Raw genomic sequence first — 22,810 nt, forward strand, 5'->3', positions numbered from 1 at the left:
GCTGGAGAGCTGTCTGTGTGACAGCTCTCCAGCGACCACACAACGACTTACCAACGATCACGGCCAGGTCGTATCGCTGGTCATGATCGTTGGAAAGTTGCTCTGTGTGAAGGTACCTTAAGACGCGCCTATTCTGGCACTTAGCCTCTCTCTTCCCACTCCCCTATAGCAGTGGGATATGGGGTAATAAAGGGTTAATGTCACCTTGCTAATGTAATTAATCTCTCTCCTCGCTACTCCTCCGCTTCCTCGCTCTGCAAATCTCTTCATTGTTTTCCATTCCCTCAGAGTATCCAGTTCAAATTACTAATACTGAACTACAAAGCCATACATAACCTGTCTCCTCCATATATCTCTAAACTAATCTCTGGATATCTTCCCTCACGTAATCTCCGGTCCTCCCAAGATCTCCTTCTCTCCTCCACACTTATCCGTTCCTCATCCAACCGCCTCCAAGACTTCTCCAAAATATCCCCCATCCTCGGGAATTGTTTGCCCCAACACAACCGACTATCAACCACACTTGGATCCTTCAGACGGAACCTGAAAACCAACCTCTTCAGGAAAGCCTACAGCCTACACTGACCCTGCTGCCTCCCCACCACTACCGAAGCTACCGGCTCACCAACACCGGAGCTCCTACAACCCTCAACCTATTGTCTCCATCCCCACCATCCTGTAGAATGTAAGCCCCCAAGGGCAGGGTCGTCACCCCTCTGTATCAGTCTGTAATTGTTAGTTTGCTTACTGTAAGTGATATCTATAGTTTGCATGTAACCCCTTCTCATGTACAGCACCATGGAATCAATGGTGCTATATAAATAAATACGGTAATAATAATAATATTAAGCCTGGTTAATAATGGAGAGATGTCAATAAGACAACTATCCATTATTAATCCAATAGTAGTAAAGGGTTAATAATAAACACATTATGAATAAAGTATTTTAATGAACTAAATACACACATGGGTTATACAATCTTTATTGTATGCTTAATCCACCTGAAGATCCTTGTTCTGTAAAAAAATAAAAAAGCAACAATATCCCATACCAGTCATGTCCCACGCTGTAAATCCATCTGAAGGGGCTAAATAAATTTACAACCAGGAGCCTGCTAATGCAGCTGTTGCTCCTGGTTGTAAAACTTGGGGAATGAATGGAATGCAGGGGAACGTAGCATTGTAGACTTGCGGTGATGCTCCCCCTGTTGGCATAAACTCATATGAACTCTAGCGTGGGAATTTTTCTGAATATTTTCCCACGCTAGAGTTCATATGAGTGTCTGGGGCAGATGGTTTTAGCTGGGGGGCCAATAACCATGGTCCCTCTCTAGGCTATTAATATCTGCCCTCAGTCACTGACTTTCCTACTCTGGCCGAGAAAACTGCGCGGGAGCCCACACCAGTTTTTCCGTGATTTAACCCTTTATTTTAACACCTAGAGCCACCAAATTTTGCACACAGACACTTCTAACATTAGTAGTGAGGAATATGTAAAAAAAATAAGGGATATGAAATGATTTACTGTATGTAAACCATGTCTCATATCCTTTCGAGTTTGATAAGGAGATAGCAAAAGCCGGCAATTGAATTACCGGCTTTTAAGCTATCTAGCTCTGTATTAAATATAAATATATTTTTATGTGTCTCAATGACATATATATATATATATATATATATATATATATATATATATATTTATATATACCTATACTATGTGTAGACATTTATTCTATCTATGCTATTCTAGCCTGTCAGTGTGATTTTACTGTACACCTCATGTATTTCTCGCAAGTCACACTGATGGTCCGTGTGTAATCCAAATTTTTCTCACCCCCATAGACTTTCATTGGCGGATTTTTTGAGCAATACGCTGACAAATGCAGCATGCTGCGATTTTCTAGGCCCGTAAAATATGGCTGCGAAATATATGGCAGATAGGAGCTGCCCCATAGAGAATCATTGGTCCGTGTGCAATGCGTTGTTTTTGAGCCTCTCATACGTCTGTAGAACTCTCTAGTGTGACCCCGGCCTAATATTGTCCAAAATATTGTCCGATTTTGATGGGTCAAGTCAACCATCTCATGTGTATTGAATTGTCCCAAATATTCCAAAACTTCAGATGCTCGTCAAAAACTGGATTACACATGTTGGATTTCAACATTCTGATGCCTTGTTCTCATGGCAGATTGCCTGCCACCTACTGTATTTGGCAGTGGAATATTGGTATATATTTTCATGAAACAGTAGAATGTAAGTTCTGGATACGTAGTCATTGTTAATTTGTGTCTATATTGTTTTAAGCTGCTAGTTAAAGTGAACCTGTCACTCAATTCACTACACAATAGCAGCCAGGTTTGTTTTCCTCTAAATATTTCCAGCATTTCAGAGAAAATATAGTTCAACCGAATAGTCACCATAGGAAGAGACCTGACTAGACCGGAGGCACCCCCTGCCAGTATTTCTCTGCACTATTCTAGGTGTTTGACAGGTATCTCTCATGTGTGTGTATACAAAACATGATGAAAACCTGCACAAGTACATGCAGCCTAAGGGTACATTTCCATAGAGCTAAAGGCAGATGGTGAAGGGGCTGCCTCTCTGCATGAAAAAGCCCAAAGGACATGTATATATGGCAGTTTTCAAATGGTTTTGGTTCACTAGGTTTTTCCCGTGTAAAGTAGGGCATACACCTGTATGTCCTTATATACAGCATTCTAGAATGCTGTATATAAGTCCCCAATGCGCTCTTCATAACCCAAAAAATAACTTTTTTTATATTCACCTACGCTGCGGTCTGGTCCAATGGGCGTCGTTGGTTTTGATCCGGTGCCTCCTCTCTTCTTGCAATCGCTGTCCTCTTTCTTACTTCATGTGGATGACACGTTCTGCGTTATCCACATAGTGCCCTCCATCGCAGAGCACTGTAATGTGCATGTGTAGAAAATGGCAAAGAGTACTGTTGAAAGCGCCCTACAATACTTTACTTTGCACCCTAGGGCAGAAAGAAGTGTACTAGTGCAGGAGTGCAATTGAGGACACTGTGGATTACGCAGGACTCGCTATCCACACAAAGCAAGAAGGACAGTGATCGCAAGAAAAGAGGAGATGCCAGATCAAGACCAGCGACGCCCACATCGTGTTTAACCCCTTTACAATCTTGCGAATTTCCATTTTTGACCTTTTGTTTTTTGCTCCCCTTCTTCCCAGAGTCATAATTTTTTTTATTTGTCTTTCAATATAACCATGCTAGATGGTGGCCCGATTCTAACGCATCGGGTATTCTAGAATATGCATGTCCACGTAGTGTATTGTACAGCCCACGTAGTATATTGCCCAGCCACGTAGTATATTGCCCAGTCACATAGTATATTGCCCAGCCACGTAGTATATTGCCCAATCACGCAGTATATTGCTCAGTCATGTAGTATATTGCGCAGTTACGTAGTATATTGCCCAGTCACGTAGTATATTGCCCAGTTACGTAGTATATTGCCCAGTCACGTAGTATATTGCCCAGTCACGTAGTATATTGCCCAGTTACGTAGTATATTGCCTAGTGGCGTAGTATATTGCCCAGCCACGTAGTATATTGCCCAGTTACGTAGTATATTGCCCAGTGATGTAGTATACAGCACGGAGCCACGTAGTATATTGCACAGCGACGTAGTATACAGCACAGAGCCACGTAGTATATTGCCCAGCCACGTATATATTGACCAGTCACGTATGTCACAGGTTAAAAAATAAACATATACTCATCTTCCGAGGGCCCCTTGTAGTTCGGTCACATGACCGTGATGTCATGGCAGGTCCTTCTCGTGCAGGCACGCAGGGCCTGTGATGACGTCATGGTCACATGACCGTGACGTCATGGCAGGTCCTTCTCACGCAGGCGTGCAGGGCCTGTGATGACGTTGTGGTCACATGACCGTGACGTCATGGCAGGTCCTTCTCCCTTACCATCCTTGCCACCGGAACCTGCCGCTTGCATGGAGCGGTCACCGGAGTGTCGCAAAAAGTGCGTATATAATGATTTTTTATTTTTTTTCTTATTTTTAACATTAGATGTTTTTACTATTGACGCTGCATAGGCAGCATCAATAGTAAAAACTTGGTCACACAGGGTTAATAGCGGCGGTAACGGAGTGAATTACCCGCGGCATAACACGGTCCATTACCGCTGGCATTAACCCTGTGTGAGCGGTGATATGGAGCGGGTGCCGGGCGCTGACTGCAGGGGAGTAGGGAGGGACTAATCGGACTGTGGCTGTCGCTGATTGGTCACGGCAGCCATGACAGGCAGCTGGCGAGACCAATCAGCGACTTGGATTCCATGACAGTCAGAGGCCACGACCAATGATTATCCGTGACAGACAGAAGGACAGACAGAAGGACAGACAGAAAGACTGAAGTGACCCTTAGACAATTATATAGTAGATGAGGGATTGTGTTTTGCAGAACGAGCTGTACTTTTGAAAGTGTGGTAAAATTGCAAAAAAGGTGCAATATCACTACACTGTGTGCAGAATTATTAGGCAAGTTGCATTTTAGAGGATTATTTTTATTATTGATCAACAACTATGTTCTCAATGAACACAAAAAGACTCATAAATATCAAAGCTTAATATTTTTGGAAGTTGGAGAGAGGTTTTTTTTAAATTTGGCTATCTTAGGAGGATATCTGTTTGTGCAGGTAACTATTACTGTGCAGAATTATTAGGCAACTTAATAAAAACCAAATATATTCCCATTGCCACTCACTTGTTTATTTTCACCAGGTAAACCAATATAACTGCACAAAATTTAGAAATAAACATTTCTGACATGCAAAAACAAAACCCCAAAAATTAGTGACGAATTTAGCCACATTTCTTTATGATGACACTCAACAGCCTTCCATCCATAGATTCTGTCAGTTGCTTGATCTGTTTACGATCAACATTGCGTGCAGCAGCCACCACAGCCTCCCAGACACTGTTCCGAGAGGTGGACTGTTTTCCCTCCCTGTAGATCTCACATTTTATGAGGGACTAGAGGTTCTATTTGGGGTTCAGATCAGGTGAACAAGGGGACCATGTCATTATTTTTTCTTCTTTGAGACCTTTATTGGCCAGCCATGCTGTGGAGTAGTTGGAGGCATGTGATGGAGCATTGTCCTGCATGAAAATCATACCGACTTCTTCCTGTACCACTGCTTGAAGAATTTGTCTTCCAGAAAATGTTAGTAGGTCTGGGATTTGAGCGAGACTCCATCCTCAACCCGAAAAGGTCCCACAAGTTCATCTTTGATGATACCAGCCCATACCAGTACCCCACCTCCACCTTGCTGGCATCTGAGTCGGAGTGGAGCTCTCTGCCCTTTACTAATCCAGCCTCTGGCCCATCCATATGGCCCATCCAGAGTCACTCTCATTTCACCAGTCCATAAAACCTTTGAAAGTCAGTCTTAAGATATTTCTTGGCCCAGTCTTGACGTTTTATCTTATGTTTCTTGTTCAAAGGTGGTCGTTTTTCAGCCTTCCTTACCTTGGCCATTTCCTTTAGTATCGCACACCTTTAGTGTTGAGCCACCTCCTTAGTGTTCGGGTTCGGTTCGTCGAACAGGGACATGTTCGACGAACACCGTCGAACCCCATTGAAACCAATGGCAGGCAAACACAAACACATACAAACACATGGAAAACACATAGGAAACACCTTAAAAGGTGTCCAAAAGCTGACAAACTGCTCAGAAGACACAACAAACACATGGAAAAGTCATAACTACATATAGTCATGCAAAAAGAAAGAGGTGGAGGAGTAAAAGGAGGAGGAGACACAGATATAGGCATGTCATGCCCTTCTAAAATCAAGAAAGGCTGGAGTAAATATCTAAAATCACTCTACCAACACCCAGACATCTTGACAAAAAAAAAGGAAATATCTTTAGGTAGAATGGCGGCAGGTCCATTCAGAACACTTTCCTTAGAAGACATAGTGGTACCCCCATTGGGAGTTGTGCCAAAAAATGAACCCAATACATTCAGACTAATCCACCATTTGTCATATCCAAGGGGCAGGTAAGTAAACGACAACATCGACGCGGAACCAAGTACAGTACTATGTACTGTACCTCCTTTGACGAGGCAATCAGGTGGGTCAAGAAGTTGTTAAGGGGCACCCTAATGTCCAAAACAGACATTGAGGGGGCATTCCGGTTACTACCTGTGCCTCCGAATAGTGTCCTCCCATTGGGCTGCTTCTGTGAAGGGGCATACTACATAGATCGCTGTTTGCCCATGGGGTGCTCCATATCCTGCTCACTATTTGAGGCGTTTAGTTGCTTCCTCGAATGTGTTGTCATGGACGTTTGTAAGGCGGCACATATTATCCATTACCTCGACGACTTCTTATGCCTGGGCCCAAAAGATTTGCCACAGTGTCAAAAACACGCGGTAGTCCACCTGTGAGAAGGAGAGAGCTGGAGGGAGAGTGGACACCCCAGAGCCGAGGGGTTAGATTGAGAAAGAAAGAAGGCGGTGTAGCTTGCTTCTTGGGTGGGGTACTCTGCTGAGTAGCAGAAATTGCTACTAGGCCCAAAAGGATTTCCTGGGCCAAATGCCGTTAAAAAATAGTACTTAGGTAAACAGACGGTGTAGCTTGCTTCATAGGTGGGGTACGCTGCTGAGTAGCACTAAATTCTGCTAGGCCCAAAAGGATTTCCTGGGCTAGATGCCATTAAAAAATAGTAGTTAGGCAAACAGGCGGTGTAGTTTGCTTCATGGGTGGGGTACGCTGCTGAGTAGCACAAAATGCTATTAGGTGCAAAATGATTTCCTGGGCTAGATGCAGTTAAAAATGAGTAATTAGATCAACAGGCGGTGTAGCTTGCTTCATGGGTGGGGTACACTGCTGAGTAGCACTAAATTCTACTAGGCCCAAAAAGATTTCCTGGGCTAGATGCCGTTACAAAATAGTAGTTAGGTAAACAGGCGGTGTAGCTTGCTTCATGGGTGGGGTACGCTGCTGTGTAGCACTAAATTCTACTTGGCCCAAAAGGATTTCCTGGGCTAGATGCCGTTAAAAAATAGTAGTTACGTAAACAGGCGGTGTAGCTTGCTTCATGGGTGGGGTACGCTGCTGAGTTGCACTAAATTCTACTAGGCCCAAAAGGATTTCCTGGGCTAGATGCCGTTACAAAATAGTAGTTAGGTAAACAGGCGGTGTAGCTTGCTTCATGGGCGGGGTACGCTGCTGAATTGCACCAAATTCTACTAGGCCCAAAAGGATTTCCTGGGCTAGATGCAATTAAAAATGAGTAATTAGATCAACAGGCGGTGTAGCTTGCTTCATGGGTGGGGTACACTGCTGAGTAGCACTAAATTCTACTAGGCCCAAAAAGATTTCCTGGGCTAGATGCCGTTACAAAATAGTAGTTAGGTAAATAGGCGGTGTAGCTTGCTTCATGGGTGGGGTACGCTGCTGAGTTGCACCAAATTCTACTAGGCCCAAAAGGATTTCCTGGGCTAGATGCAATTAAAAATGAGTAATTAGATCAACAGGCGGTGTAGCTTGCTTCATGGGTGGGGTACACTGCTGAGTAGCACTAAATTCTACTAGGCCCAAAAAGATTTCCTGGGCTAGATGCCGTTACAAAATAGTAGTTAGGTAAACAGGCGGTGTAGCTTGCTTCATGGGTGGGGTACGCTGCTGAGTAGCACTAAATTCTACTAGGCCCAAAAGGATTTCCTGGGCTAGATGCCGTTACAAAATAGTACTTAGGTAAACAGGCGGTGTAGCTTGCTTCATGGGTGGGGTACGCTGCTGAGTAGCACCAAATTCTACTAGGCCTAAAAGGATTTCCTGGGCCAGGTGCCGTTAAAAAATAGTACTTAGGTAAACAGGCGGTGTAGCTTGCTTCATGGGTGGGGTACGCTGCTGAGTAGCACCAAATTCTACTAGGCCCAAAAGGATTTCCTGGGCTAGATGCCGTTACAAAATAGTAGTTGGGTAAACAGGCGGTGTAGCTTGCTTCATGGGTGGGGTACGCTGCTGAGTTGCACCAAATACTACTAGGCCCAAAAAGGATTTCCTGGGCTAGATGCCATTAAAAATAGTACTTAGGTAAACAGGCGGTGGGTGGCTGGACTACTATGCTGACTAGGAGACACTGAAGCTTTGGAGCAGACCTCTGAATCCCAGGCCATAGTATGAGTAAACAACTCTTCAGACGACCCCACCCACCTGGAATTGGCAACGTCATGTAAAACTCAGCAAGGGAACTAAATAAAAGAGTCTCCATTTTTTCCAAAAATTCAGCCACAGACACCACTTAAGTGGCATCAATTTCGCCAGAGTTTTTTAAAACGGTTGGTGAGGTGATTTTCAAAAATCATCAAGCTTTTAGTCTCCCCAAGATGACACAGGGGTAGAAAAGTCCTTGCGGATCCAGGATTTGTTCATCTTGATGAACGTTAGTCTGTCTACATTGTCACTGGACAGCCGCGTGCGCTTAATTGTCAGCACACCACCAGCAGCGCTGAACACACGTTCAGAGAGAATGCTGGCTGCGGGGCACGACAAGATCTCCAAGGTGTGAGTGGCGAGCTCAGGCCATTTTTCAAGATTGGAAGCCCAAAATAAGCAAGGGTCCAGTTCCACAGTCATGGCATCGATTTTAACTTGGAGATACTCTTGTACCATCCTCTCTAGGTGTTGGCTGTGCGTCAGACTTCTTGTCTCCTGTGGCCTTGCAAAGGATGGTCTAAAAAAATCTTGAAACGATTGGAAAAAATTGCTGTTACCACCAGATACGATGTTACTGTTACGGTTTGAGTGATGACTCGATAGTCCCACGGTTGGCAAGTTAGAACTCAGAGATTCACTACGTGCACCACTGGTGTTTTGTGAAAAGCAGATGTTAGATTCTGTAACAGTCTCTGCTGATACTCCCGCATGCGTGAATCCCTTTCTATGGCAGGAATTATTTCGCCAAATTTGCTTTTGTACCAGGGATCTAAGAGTGTGGCAGCCCAGTAGTCAGCATTACCTTGGATTCTGACAATCCGAGGGTCATGATGCAGGTAGTGCATCAAGAAAGCACTCATGTGTCTTGCGCATCCAGGAGGACCGAGTCCTTGTTGTCTTGGTGGTGGCCAGGTGAGAATCATGCTTCCTTTGTCTGCCCTCTCCCCCCAACCTTGCACAACAGAAATTTGATCAAGGTCTCCCTCATCTGATGAGTCTTCCATGCCCAGCGCCAGTTCGTCCTCCACTTCTTCCTCGGCTCCTGCACCTTCCTCAATAGTTTGGCTGCTACCATGCGCCCTCGGTAATCCCTCTCCACCAGCCTCCAATGCCAGCCGCCTTGGTGCTGCCAACCTTCTTGACCTTGGAGATATGATCCATTTCCACATACGACTCCTCCTGTTCCTCCTCCTCCTCCTCTTGTTCCATCACCTGACTCCGAACACTGTGTAAGGTGTGCTCCAGCATGTAAATCACCGGAATGGTCATGCTGATAATGGCATCGTCAGCACTAAACATCTTCGTTGCTATTTCAAAACTGTGCAGAAGGGTGCATAGGTCCCTGATCTGAGACCACTCCTGCAGCGTGATTTGCCCCACCTCTTGATCTCGTTGACCCAGGCTATACGTCATAACGTATTGCACCAGGGCTCGTCGGTGCTGCCACAGTCGCTGCAACATGTGCAGAGTTGAATTCCACCGTGTGGACACATCGCATTTCAGCCGGTGAACTGGCAGGCCCAACGACTGTAGAGATGCAAGTTGTCGAGCTGCGGGATGCGAACGGCGGAAGTGAGCACACAGCAACCGTGCCCTCTGCAGAAGGCCATCTAGTCAAGGATAGTGGGATAAAAATTTCTGGACAACCAGGTTCAAAACATGAGCCATACAAAGCACGTGTGTGACATTGCCCCGGCGAAGGGCCGCACCCAGGTTTGCAGCATTGTCGCACACAGCCTTCCCTGGCTGCAGGTTGAGTGGAGACAACCATTGATGGAACTTGGTCTCCAGAGCTGACCACAACTCCTCAGTTGTGTGACTCACATTTCCCAGACATTTCAATGTAAACACTGCCTGATGCCGTTGAGCCCTGGTGACAGCATAGTGAGGAGGTGTGCAGGATTCCTTCTGCGCAGTTACAACGTGGGTGGCATTACCAGACAGGCTTTGGGTGCAGGTGGAGGACCGAGAGGAGGTTGAGGAGGCAGAGGCAGAAGCAGTGGAGGAACTTCTAGATACAGAGGATTGACGAGCAACTCGTGGGGACGGTAAGACTTGGACAGCAGCCCCTTCTCCTGATGTCGCCGTAGTTACCCAGTGCCCAGTCACCGACATGTAATGCCCCTGTCCATGTCTACTCGTCCAAGTGTCTGTGGTGAAATGCACCCTGTCACACACACAGTTTCTCAAGGAAGCGGTGATGTTGTGTGCGACATGCTGGTGTAGCGCAGGCACAGCTTTCTTTGAGAAGTAGTGGCGACTGGGCATCTGGTACTGGGGCACTGTGATAGACATAAGGTCTCAAAAATCCTCTGTGTCCACCAGGCAGAAAGGCATTTCTGTAGCCAACAGCTTGCTGATGGAGAAATTCAACCTCTTAGCTTTGTCATGGCTAGGAGGAAATGGTCTTTTACTTGTCCACATCTGTGGGACTCAGGGCTGGCTGCCATGCTTAGACGGAGTTGAGTAGGGTGTCCCAGGCAAACTGCTGGTCTGTGAGGAAGGTGCAGGCGGAGATGTTATGTTGCTTTGATCAAAATGTGGTGTCGATGTCGGAGAGCGCTCAACACCAGCAGGAGTTTCCACTAGCAAATGTCCTGACCACCTGCCAATCTCACTGACTGATGCGGGTAAAGAGGTGGAAGGTCTGCATCCAAAACCATGTGCGACTGCTGTCCCCACAGTCACAGAGGATGAAGAGGATGCAGATGCACTTGATGGGGCAGATGGTGGTTGTTGCGGCCCACTAGGCCGCATTGTAGCACAGTGAGCTTCCCACTGCAACTTATGCCTCATATCCATGTGATGGTTCATGCATGAAGTACTCAAGCTAGTGATTTTTTGTCCTCTACTGAGATTTTGTTGACAAATCTAACAGACAACATGAGTTGGGTCATCCTTTGCGATGTCAAAAAATGCCCAGGCTATGCAAGGCTTAGAGCCCGTGCGACCTGAAGAGCCACCACGACTTCTGGTCTGAGGCACAGTTGGGGTCGAGGATGCAGTTGTTGACATGCTTCCAGTACTCCGTCTCTGTCCAGGAAGACGCACCGTTACCTCGTCGTCAGACTCATCACTAGCATCCTCCTCCACCTCCTCTGCTGACCTCATGGACTGGCGGACTGGGGGTTGACAGTAAGTGGGGTCTACAACCTCGTCATCATCATCCTGTGTGTTCTCACACCCGTCATCCTCAGAGCCAACCTCTTCCCGCCCCGACCGAAAAGTCAAGTTTTCGTTCCAATCAGGTATCCCAGTCTCATCATCATCTTCCTCATTGTCTCCACCAACAGCAGTTACAGTTTGGGAACAAGGGTCTATATTATGCTCAGAACCTTCATCATCTGGGCCTGGATCCGACTCACAAAGATTCTGGGCATCAGTGCAGATCATTTCCTCATCTGGATTCACAGAAGCTCTGGAGCAGACCTCTGATTCCCAGGCTATAGTATGCGTAAACAGCTCTACTGACTCAACCATGTGTGTTACCCCATATTCAGACGGGGAGCTGGAGACTTGGGAGCTGTCAGGAAGCAAGTGCAATTGGGGTGACAACTCTGAGGACTGGAGTAGTTGTGATGTTGAAGTTGATATAGAGGAGAGCCCACTTGAACGAGCACTTGATATCCGTTCAAGCACCTGCTGTTTTTGTGCCTCATCTGGAATTTTTGGCGATGCTTGTAGCGATGGTCGTAAGAAAGGGATCATATCAGATTGTCCACGAAAAGAAGTAGACATCTTACTTTGGCTGGAAGATGGTCTTTCTTCTGCAGATGTTACTGTTGCTTTACCGCCTACCCCACGGACACAACCTTTTTTTCCCTTTCCAACACGCCTATTCCCCTTTCCACCAGCAGCAGGCCTTTTGCCACTCATTTTAGTGCTTAACTAATTGGCAACTCTGTATCTGTAGTTGTTGGCACAACAACCGATGGATGAAAACCGAGCAGAACTGAGCGGCCAAACTGTGGTACTAGGTCCAAAACTATTAACTGGATTAGATGCAGTGAAAATTGAGATACACAGGCGGTATAGTTTGTTTCACAGGCGGGCTACTCTGCTGACGTGCAGACACTGCTCCTAGGTCCTAAACTATTAACTGGATTAGATGCAGTGAAAATTGAGATACACAGGTGGTGTGGTTAGTTTCACAGGCGGGCTACTCTGCTGACGTGCAGACACTGCTCCTAGGCCTAAAACTATTAACTGGGTTAGATGCAGTAAAAATTGAGATACACAGGCGGTGTAGCTAGCTTCACAGGCGGGCTACCCAGATGACTATCAGACAATGCTACTAGCCCAAAAGGATTGGCTGAGCTAGATTACACCAAATGCTGTAACAAACACTTGCACTGCACTGGCACAGACCTGCCTGGCAAACAGTGCTATGAACTGCTGTAACCTACCCTGAAAGGGGCTGATATTACAACTAGTCCCGACTCATCCCGACTCCCTAAACCTATCTCTCTGACAATTCACTCAAAAAAAACACTCTTAGTCTGTATAGCGCCCACAGCAGCAGTGGTGCCGTCTAACACTAAGCTGCAGCAGTGAGGAAATGGTAGCGACGTGGCAAATGGCTGGTTCTTATAGGGCAAGGACATGTGACATACACAGCCAATGACACATGCCCTTGCTTGTGTGCATCACATGCACTTTGCTGTGTGTGTGTGCACTGCTGATAGGCAGAGAGACTGCACCGCCCCACTGTAAATGCGGGAAAGAAAAAAAAATGGAGATCGGCGTTATTTCAGCACAGGTCTATCCCCCGCCCTCCCCCCTCCCACTATACACTGAAACAGTCTATTAACAATGATAAACAGTTTTAATGCGCAAATTAAGCTAGGCTTTTGGTGAATGAACAGTTATCGAACAGAAACTTGAACAGCCGAATTTTAAGCAAATTGTTCGGGTTCGTCGAACGACTCGAACACCGCCCAGAACAGCTCAAATTTGAAATTGGCGAACAGTTCAACTCGAACACCGCTCATCTCTACACACCTTGTGCTTTTTGTTACTCCAGTAACGTTGCAGCTCTGAAATATGGCAAAACTGGTGGCAAATGGTATCTTGGCAGCTTCACACTTTGATTTTCCTCAATTCATGGGCAGTTATTTTGCGCCTTTTTTGCCCAACATGCTTCTTGCGACCCTGTTGGCTATTTGCCATGAAACGCTTTATTGTTCGGTAATCACGCTTCATAAGTTTGGCAATTTCAAGACTGCTGCATCTCTCTGCAAGATATCTCACAATTTTGGACTTTTCAGAGCCCGTCAAATCTCTCTTCTGACCCATTTTTTCAAAGGGAAGGAAGTTGCCTAATAATTAAGCACACCTTATATAGGGTTTTGATGTCATTAGACAACACCTCCTCATGACAAAGATGCACATCACCTGATTTACTTAATTGGTATTTGGCTCCCAAGCCTGAACAGCTTGGAGTAGGACAACATGTATAAAAAGTATCATGTGATCAAAATACAACTTGCCTAATAATTCTGCACACAGTGTATTGTTTTTTGTGTTTTTAATTTACTATGTTCACTAAATGCTAAAATTGACCTGGCAATATGATTTTGCAGGTGAGTACGAGTACGCAGATACCAAACATGTATAGGTTCTGTTTTATTTAAGTGATGAAAAAAAAATCAGAAATTTGTAAATAAATAAATAAATGAATGAATAAATAAATAAATAGATCATTTATTTTATCGCCATTTTCCGAGACCTGTAGCATCTGTATTTTTTGTGATATGGGACTGGCTGGGGGCTTATTTTTTTGCGCTCCAAGCTGAAGTTTTTATTGATACCATTTTGGCATAGATACAATATTTTGATCGCCCGTTATTGCATTTTATTGCAATGTTTTGGGGGCCAAAGAATGCTTTCATTAATGTACTTTATATTTATATTACAAAACTATGTAAAGCAGTTAATACAAGAGAAGATAGTATTCTGCTACAGATGGATCTGGATAAGTTGGAAACTTGGGCTGAAAGGTGGCAGATGAGGTTTAACAATGATAAATGTAAGGTTATACACATGGGGAGAAGGAATCAATATCACCATTACACACTGAACGGGAAACCACTGGGTAAATCTGACAGGGAGAAGGACTTGGGGATCCTAGTTAATGATAAACTTACCTGGAGCAGCCAGTGCCAGGCAGCAGCTGCCAAGGCAAACAGGATCATGGGGTGCATTAAAAGAGGTCTGGATACACATGATGAGAGCATTATACTGCCTCTGTACAAATCCCTAGTTAGACCGCACATGGAGTACTGTGTCCAGTTTTGGGCACCGGTGCTCAGGAAGGATATAATGGAACTAGAGAGTACAAAGGAGGGCAACAAAATTAATAAAGGGGATGGGAGAACTACAATACCCAGATAGATTAGCGAAATTAGGATTATTTAGTCTAGAAAAAAGACGACTGAGGGGCGATCTAATAACCATGTATAAGTATATAAGGGGACAATACAAATATCTCGCTGAGGATCTGTTTATACCAAGGAAGGTGACGGGCACAAGAGGTCATTCTTTGCGTCTGGAGGAGAGAAGGTTTTTCCACCAACATAGAAGAGGATTCTTTACTGTTAGGGCAGTGAGAATCTGGAATTGCTTGCCTGAGGAGGTGGTGATGGCGAACTCAGTCGAGGGGTTCAAGAGAGGCCTGGATGTCTTCCTGGAGCAGAACAATATTGTATCATACAATTATTAGCTTCTGTAGAAGGACGTAAATCTGGGGATTTATTATGATGGAATATAGGCTGAACTGGATGGACAAATGTCTTTTTTCGGCCTTACTAACTATGTTACTATGTTACTATGTATGCTACTATTTTGATACCAAATATGTGTATTTTTTATTGTTTTATTTTCAATGGGGCAAAAAGAGAGTGATTTGAACTTTTGTGGTTTTTTTTTTAATATTTTTTAAAACTTTTTTACTGCCTTCTGTAGTCTCCTTAGGAGACTTGAGGCTGTGATCATGAGCCGGCATTCAAAGGTGATTTACAATGACGGGCACAGGGGTTTGTAATGGCTACCCATCAGTGTCCCCCGATCATGTGGCAGGGGCGCCAATGGGCAGTCTTGTGACGCGCTTCTGCCCCATGCTTGATAAATGCCGCTTTCATTTATTTACAGCATCATTGTCACGATTTTGTTATTCGGTATCTCGGGACCAGGAGCTCTTTCGTAGTCCCTAACACTAGGAGCGCCCTAGCTTGCCCTGTTATCCAGATTACTTCTGATGGTGAAGAGACCGCCACATACCTTGCCTTAGCTCCTAAATCCACTCTCAGTCTGTAGCTCTCCCCTACCCAGGAAAGATAGGAGTAGTAATGTACCGGTAATACACCAACCAGAGTAACAAGGTAATATGAACATGGATAAAGGAAAATACCAATCATACAAATATACTCACACAAACAACAGAGATATACACTGGGGAATGTGGAATGGGGTCAAACCAAAGTAGGAGAAGGAGGAAATTAGCGATCTTGGGCTCCACTAAGGGTTGCCTGGGAGTCATGGTCCCTAAACCTGATGTGTTGGGGTAATGCAAAATGACCATGCGTAGATCTGACACCTCCAGGCTGAGTTGCTGAAATTGCCCTGTCAAAGCAGTGATAGGATCCATAATGGATCAAAAAACTAATTTCATGACTCTGTTGTCAGGTATCCCGGGACCAGAGGCTCCTTCCCTGTCCCTAACACTAGGGGAACCCTAGCTTGCTCTGTTCTCTGTATTACTTCTGATGGTGATGATGCCAAGGCCAAGTACCTTGCCTTAGCTCCTGAATCCACCCTCAGTCTGTACCCCTCCTCCACCCAGGGAAGAGAGGAGTAGTAGTGTACCATTATACACCAACCAGACTAACAAGGAAATATGAGCAGGGATAAAGGAAAATACCAATCATACAAATATACTCACACAAACAACAGAGGTATACACTGGAGAGTGGAGGATGGAGTCAAACTAAAGTAGGAGAAGGAGGGGAATTAGCACACACCCAAAACCTCACAACAGTCTCAGATCAATCCACCAATTGCCTTCTGAAACAAACACCACCAACCACCAACTATTAACTATGCAGCATGAGCTGGGTCTGGCAATGAGTGTTTGCCAAAGCTCAGATTATATAGGAGTGGCTAACAGGGAATAGCTGAAAGCCTTAATGAAGGAAAGCTTCCAGGAGCTCTCAAATGAGCAAATTAACCCCTGCACTGCTAAAAGAAACCTGCACTGTTTAATATGAAGGTGCAGTGCTTCTAATCAGTGCAGTACTAGGAGAAATCTGAAACTGTTGTCTTCTGGCTACTCTCTGTCACGGTAATACCATAGCAGGCATTTAACTGCTTAAAAGCAGTGAGTGGCTCTTGGATCCACCCACAGATGTTAAACACACATGACAGTAGATCAGATCAGTGATCAAGTGTGGGGGATGAAAGATGAGGGACACAACCTTTGAAATACCTATATGTCAAAAGTCGTGAAGGAGTTAATAAATGTCTTTATTGTGTTATGCACTGCCCATTGGGGACTTATACACAGCATTTTAGAATGCTGTATATGAGGCCATACAGGTGCTGGCCCTACTTTCTATGGGAAAACCTGGTGACAAGTTCCCTTTTTAAAAAAAAGTGACAGGGTAATTATAAGTGAATCCTAAAGGCCATAAGATTTGTAGTGGAGAATGTGGTGGCGGTGGTGGTAGGAGGGAGACCTGGAAACACACAATTATGAATCACTGACTATCAATTTCACTAAGCCATATAGAAACCACTGCAAACTTACATTTCAACTGTTTTAGGTTTTATAACAATATATACAATCTTTATGGATGCAATTTTTATTAAAGTAATTGAGAAAAGTTGGGCACCATACAAAGGCAAAGCTAGTGGCACAGTCTTCTAGGCAGCAGCTGACAATCAAGGAGTAATTAAGAACTAATCAAGAAGCAATTTGTTCCTGGAGAGTGAGAAAAGCTGCAGCTTAATAAACATAACAGGAAGAAATCTACAAATTTCGAGCTTCTTATATACTTTACGCCAGAATATTAGATGGGTATGTCCACCACGCAACCATAATAAATGCTTGGAGAACACATTACCGGCAGGGAATCAACTAATGCATTCCATGGGTCCTCAACACACCTGACCAACAGGACTACTATAGCAGATAACACCCGTCCTTGTAAATTTTTCACTTGTACAATGTACATCGGAAATTCATTTTTAGTATCGGTTTAGATTCCTAGAAGTTAGAAATTTGTTGTTAGAGTTTATGTAATATAGAAAGGTACTATGTAACACAATCTGGAACCCAAGATGAAAAATTAAGATTTTTTGTAGTTGAAAATCACACACGTGTCACAAATTCTATTTTGATCCCTTAGAAAAGAAAAGTGGAAACAAGCAACGTAGGAGTTTTGTTCTGATGATGGCCTCATTACTCCATGCACATTTGTATTACAGATCTGTAAGGTAAGGATCGGTAATATGGCACACATAGAATTCTATGGACTCGCATATTATCTCCATATACCTCTGCTACTACAATGAGTACAAAAATACTATGTTCCATCCGAAGGTGAATTTGATGGGATCCAATGTGCCATTATAAATGCTCCGTGCACCCAACACTGCAATATGCATATGCTCATCATCAAGGCTTGTCTACACCACTTATAAATTGGGTATAGGTATAGAGTGAAGTATGCTGTGTGTAATATTTTATATATTTTACAAAATATTGTAGAAATACAAGGATCTGGCACTGCTTCCATTCACATCCTGCGTTATCCAACAGTAATCATTTTCCAACATAAGACTCGACTTGCAACAAAAAGACGATCCTGATGGTGCTCACCATGAAAAAGCCAATAATAAATGCGATATGAAGAACGATGGGGTACTTACCACTTCAAATTAAAATTTCCTTTTATTGCTGTTCCATAAAAGAGAATGTGGAGGCAATGGCTGACAGCCATTTCGTGTGTCACACTTCCTCTGAGCCTCGTTAATCTTTTGGCAATTTACAAAATGTTAAAGAACATTGAAATAAATTTAAAAAATGTAAAATAAAAAACTCTATTAAATAAAAGTCTCTAAGAGGTCCTGTACACAGAGAGCTGTCAGATGAATGTTTGGCCAACAGCCATTTCTTCCCATTGCCTTGAACACAAGAGCATTCTCTCTGTTGAGCACTCCTGTGTCCTCTGGGAGCTGCTGACAGACATGTCTGGGGCAACTTATGTCAGTGAGAACAAAAGAATCGGCAGTCAAAAATTGTACACGCTGAATCTAATCTTTCCCAACATCATCTGTTGTCATAACCTTATTCCTTAGTGTCACAAGGATACCGTGACAGAGAGGGGCCAGAAGATCGCGGCATCTGGTTACTTGAACTCCTGCACTTATTAGAACTGCTTCACATCCTATTAAAAGGGCAGGTTTTACTTGTTCTGTCACAGCAAGGGTTAGTCAGTTCAATTCATCTCCTGGAACTTTCCATCCTGAATTGTCTCAGCTGTTCTGTGTTGACCACTCCCCTCTGGTATGCATGCTCATCACTTGCACTTGCGAGTTGCTAGTGATAATTCTACTTACTGGTTTGCTGGTGAAGGAGAAAGTTCAGTGTTTGGGGTTGGCGGTTGGAGAGTTTTTCAGGAGATTGCTGCATGCATCTCTCTGCATGCTGCAATTAATTTGCTTGTTTATCCTTATCCTCTCACATTTGGTTTCCCCTTCCTATTACTCTCCCATTTCCACTCTGTTGTTTTTTGAGTTAATTTGTATGATAGTAGTTTTCTTTTATCCCTATCTGTTCACCATTGTCTGTCTGGTTAGTGTTTTCCTAAACACTTCAGTCCCTCACCTCCCTATGTGAGGGATGGCTCAGATAAGGGTTAAGTCAGGAGCTTTGCTAGGTACGACCATCCACTATCCAGGGTAATCTGGGGGACAGGGATAGACTACAGCGTGACTAGTTTGAGGAATCATGTAGGTGGCAGCACGGTGGTGCAGTGGATAGCACAGCAGCCTTGCAGCGCTGGAGTCCTGGGTTCAAACCCCACCAAAGACAACATCTGCAAAGAGTTTGTATGTTCTCTCCGTGTTTGTGTCGGTTTCGTCTGGGTACTCCGGTTTCCTCCCACATTTAAAAAGACATACTGATATTCCCTTTAGATTGTGAGCTCCATCGGGGACAGGGATGACAATGTGTGCAAACTGTAAAGCGCTGCGGAATATGTTAGCGCTATATAAAAATAAAGATTATTATTATTATTATTATTAGGTGCCAACAGTCCCTTGACATCATGTGACACTTAAGGTAGCAAACAACATTCTGTAGCTCTGTATTACCTATGACCCATTGTGTATTGCTGATAAAAAGGTATGCACATCATATCTGGTAAAATCAGTTAAAGGGAATCTATCAGTAGGATCAACCCCCCTAAGCTGTCTATATGGGGAGACAGGTCATAGGAAACAGAATAAATTAATACCTTGATATCTGCAATGTGATGTCTTATTCCAGAGAAATCTACAATTTTCTTATAAGTAAATGAGCTCCAGAGCTTATTTTACATGAAAAGGGGCATTGTCAGTGTGAGGAGAAATGTTTAAAGCATGATTAAAGTAATGTTTAGAGAATATAAATTTAGGTTTTATGATTAAAAACAAAGTTGTGATGGAGAGTTAGATTTTCTTAGAAATTTGCATATCGGAAAATATTTTTTTTTTTTTATCTCTACGTAATCACTATATAAAAAACTATTTGAGGACTTCATTGGCTCTAATCTGTTGTTACTTTAAATGGTTTTAAAAAGTTTTTTCTTACTGTCTGATCACTCTGCATGTGGGATATTAACCACAATCATTTGCAAATTCGGAATTTTATAAATTATAATTATTATTGTATGTGAACTGTCATCTGGGCACTTCATTATTCTTGTCTCATGGAAAGTAAGGAATATATTAAAAGTAGAAACTATGATCCTGGGGTTCTATTTCTCCTTGTGGAGGCTGGCAGCTTTCCTGTGCGGCTGTCAAAATCTCACAAAGGATTACAGAGTATCAATAGGATAAAAATAATAATTTATTCCGTAGCATGGATCTACATGTTTTAAGGTACTCCAACTTCGTCTTCAGGAAACAACCACATTAACAAATGCTTCCTGGGAAAAGATTATGGAAATTAGCTCTTTTCCAAGAAGAACAAAAGCTGGGATCAATGATGATCAGACAGGCATGATACGGTTTCTGAGATAGTTAGATGATCTAATTTTATATAGTTTGATGATATAGTTGTTACAGAACCCCCAGCACCAAGAATATCTTATGCAGTATATATTATGTATAATAGGTTTCATGTGACATGCATCAGTCCACAGGCTGCGCCCCTGGGCAGAGAGGACAAGATATCCCCCTTCTGTCCTCCCCCACCTTTGTAATTCCCCCAGTAAATATCAGCAGGCTCCGGCCCCCTGCGGCTATTGTAATGTATGTCTGGCCTGTTTTTTCTATTGGCCTGCCCTGTGTATCTGTGTTATATATTCTGTGTGCTGTAAATAAAGTTCTTTTAGACTGGAAATACGTGGGGTAGCAGTCAGCTTTTATATGCTCTCACGTAACCAAGGAATTCCAGCCAGCGTCCTTCATTCAGAATCCAGCAAAAGCAGAGTGGACCTCCTGAAACACGGGGTGGTACTGAAAGAGGTACCCCAGCTTGTTAGACCCCGTTACAATAGTCCCCTAATGTAATTAAATAATAATTATTTGTAAAAGGATTGAGTAAAAAGTAACAATGGATATGCTTTTAATCCCATAATGACCTCTGATTTACATTTTCATCAAAGGGCGGAACCAGCTGTATCTAGCAGGCTTAGGAATTGAGCATGCTTAATACGTGGTAGATGCAGGCTGTGTTACATAGTCAGCATCTGTTTCTAACAGCAGCAGCGGGAGGTGAGCTCTGATCACTGCTGTTAACCATTTCTAAGCCACTGTTAGTCACTGACACAGTATTTAAATCCACACATGCCGGCGCCCTGGCATACCAGCTCACATCAGCTACTCTGCACCTTGATCACAGGGAGCTGATGGGTTACGAAGGCAGCTGAGAACCTACTGTGAAGCTAAGCCACAGAAGACTGGGCTTCATTTGAGAAACACAATTTTCTGCAATATTATTGCAAAAGAACTGCTATATTATAGTAGGTTCAAATCTCCTGTGTGTATATATACACATTTTCTCCTTACAAAAATAAAGATATGAGAATACTTAAAATATAAAACATATTTGGTACCATCTTATTTGAAAATTTCATCAAAATAAAAAAGTATTTTATCCATACGTTAAAGGGATGATAGAAAAGAAAATCAAAATGCCAAAATTGCCAAGTTTTTTAGTTACCAAGCTGTTGTAAAAAAAAAAACACAAGAAAAATAAATAAAAATGTCTTATGTACCCCAAATGGTATCACAGTAAACATTAGTTTAGTGAGTACAAATTAAGCTTTCACTCACCTACATGGATTGGAAAATAAAAAAGTTTTGGGGCTTAGAAAATTACGAAACAAATGTTTTTTTGCAAATTTAAAAAAAAAATTAACAAATAAAATATGAAAAAAAAATCATAAAATTGGTATCACTGTAAACTGTACTGACTTGGAAAATTAGGCTGCTAGGTAATTTTTAACTGCACAATGAATGCCATAAACATAAAACTCAAATACCAATGGGGAAATTGAGATTTTGTTTTAGCATTTTCCCCAGTTTGATTTTTTTTCATCTTTTTCAGTATATAGTGCGGAAAAATGAATGGTGTCATATGCCTATAAAGATGGAGAAATAAATAAGTTCTGGAACAAGGGGAGGAAAAAAAGTTTAGGTCCTTATCGGGTTATATTCAAGAAGAATTCCAGATGACATGATGATTGTAACAAATATTACAATGCTGTTTCTGAATTCGTTGAGTAATGCTCGAGGTCGAGGATGATTTATCAGAATGCTAATAATACTTGTAAGATTGGCTAAGAATTTTCAGAGAGGCAGTGTTTTGTTAAGTAAAAATTCATTTTTTTGTTAATAAACCTAAAAATCTCTTAGAAGGTTCTAACAAGATTTTTAAAAAAATTGTAATTCTAAATATCCCACAGTGATCTAATCCTTAAAGGGTCTGCCCAGGCTTGGGGCTCAAGTCTCCAATCACTCTATGTGACTGCAGACTTTCACTGAAATTTCACAGTGAGCCCAGATTTTCCAGTGCCCAATCTGAGAGCATGCAGGCACTTTACTGCAAGTATTCGATTTGCATCTCATGCCAAATAGACATGTGCAGGCTCCCTCAATATAAGTGAATGGGGCCAGAATGGACACGTCTAGTCAAAAGGTGGCTGGAAGTATAAAAATGTCATACTTGTGGTCACATAATCACTTGTACCTGGCGCTGGCATTGGAGAATCATGACGTTTGGTGTTTTTTTTTTTTTTAAATGCTCCACAGTTTAAAAATCGCAAAGGAAAAAATAAATGAACCGTGTGAATGAGATTTTAGAAATCTTATTAT

The sequence above is a fragment of the Ranitomeya imitator genome, chromosome 1, assembly GCF_032444005.1.
Source record: "Ranitomeya imitator isolate aRanImi1 chromosome 1, aRanImi1.pri, whole genome shotgun sequence".
NCBI lineage: Eukaryota > Metazoa > Chordata > Amphibia > Anura > Dendrobatidae > Ranitomeya > Ranitomeya imitator.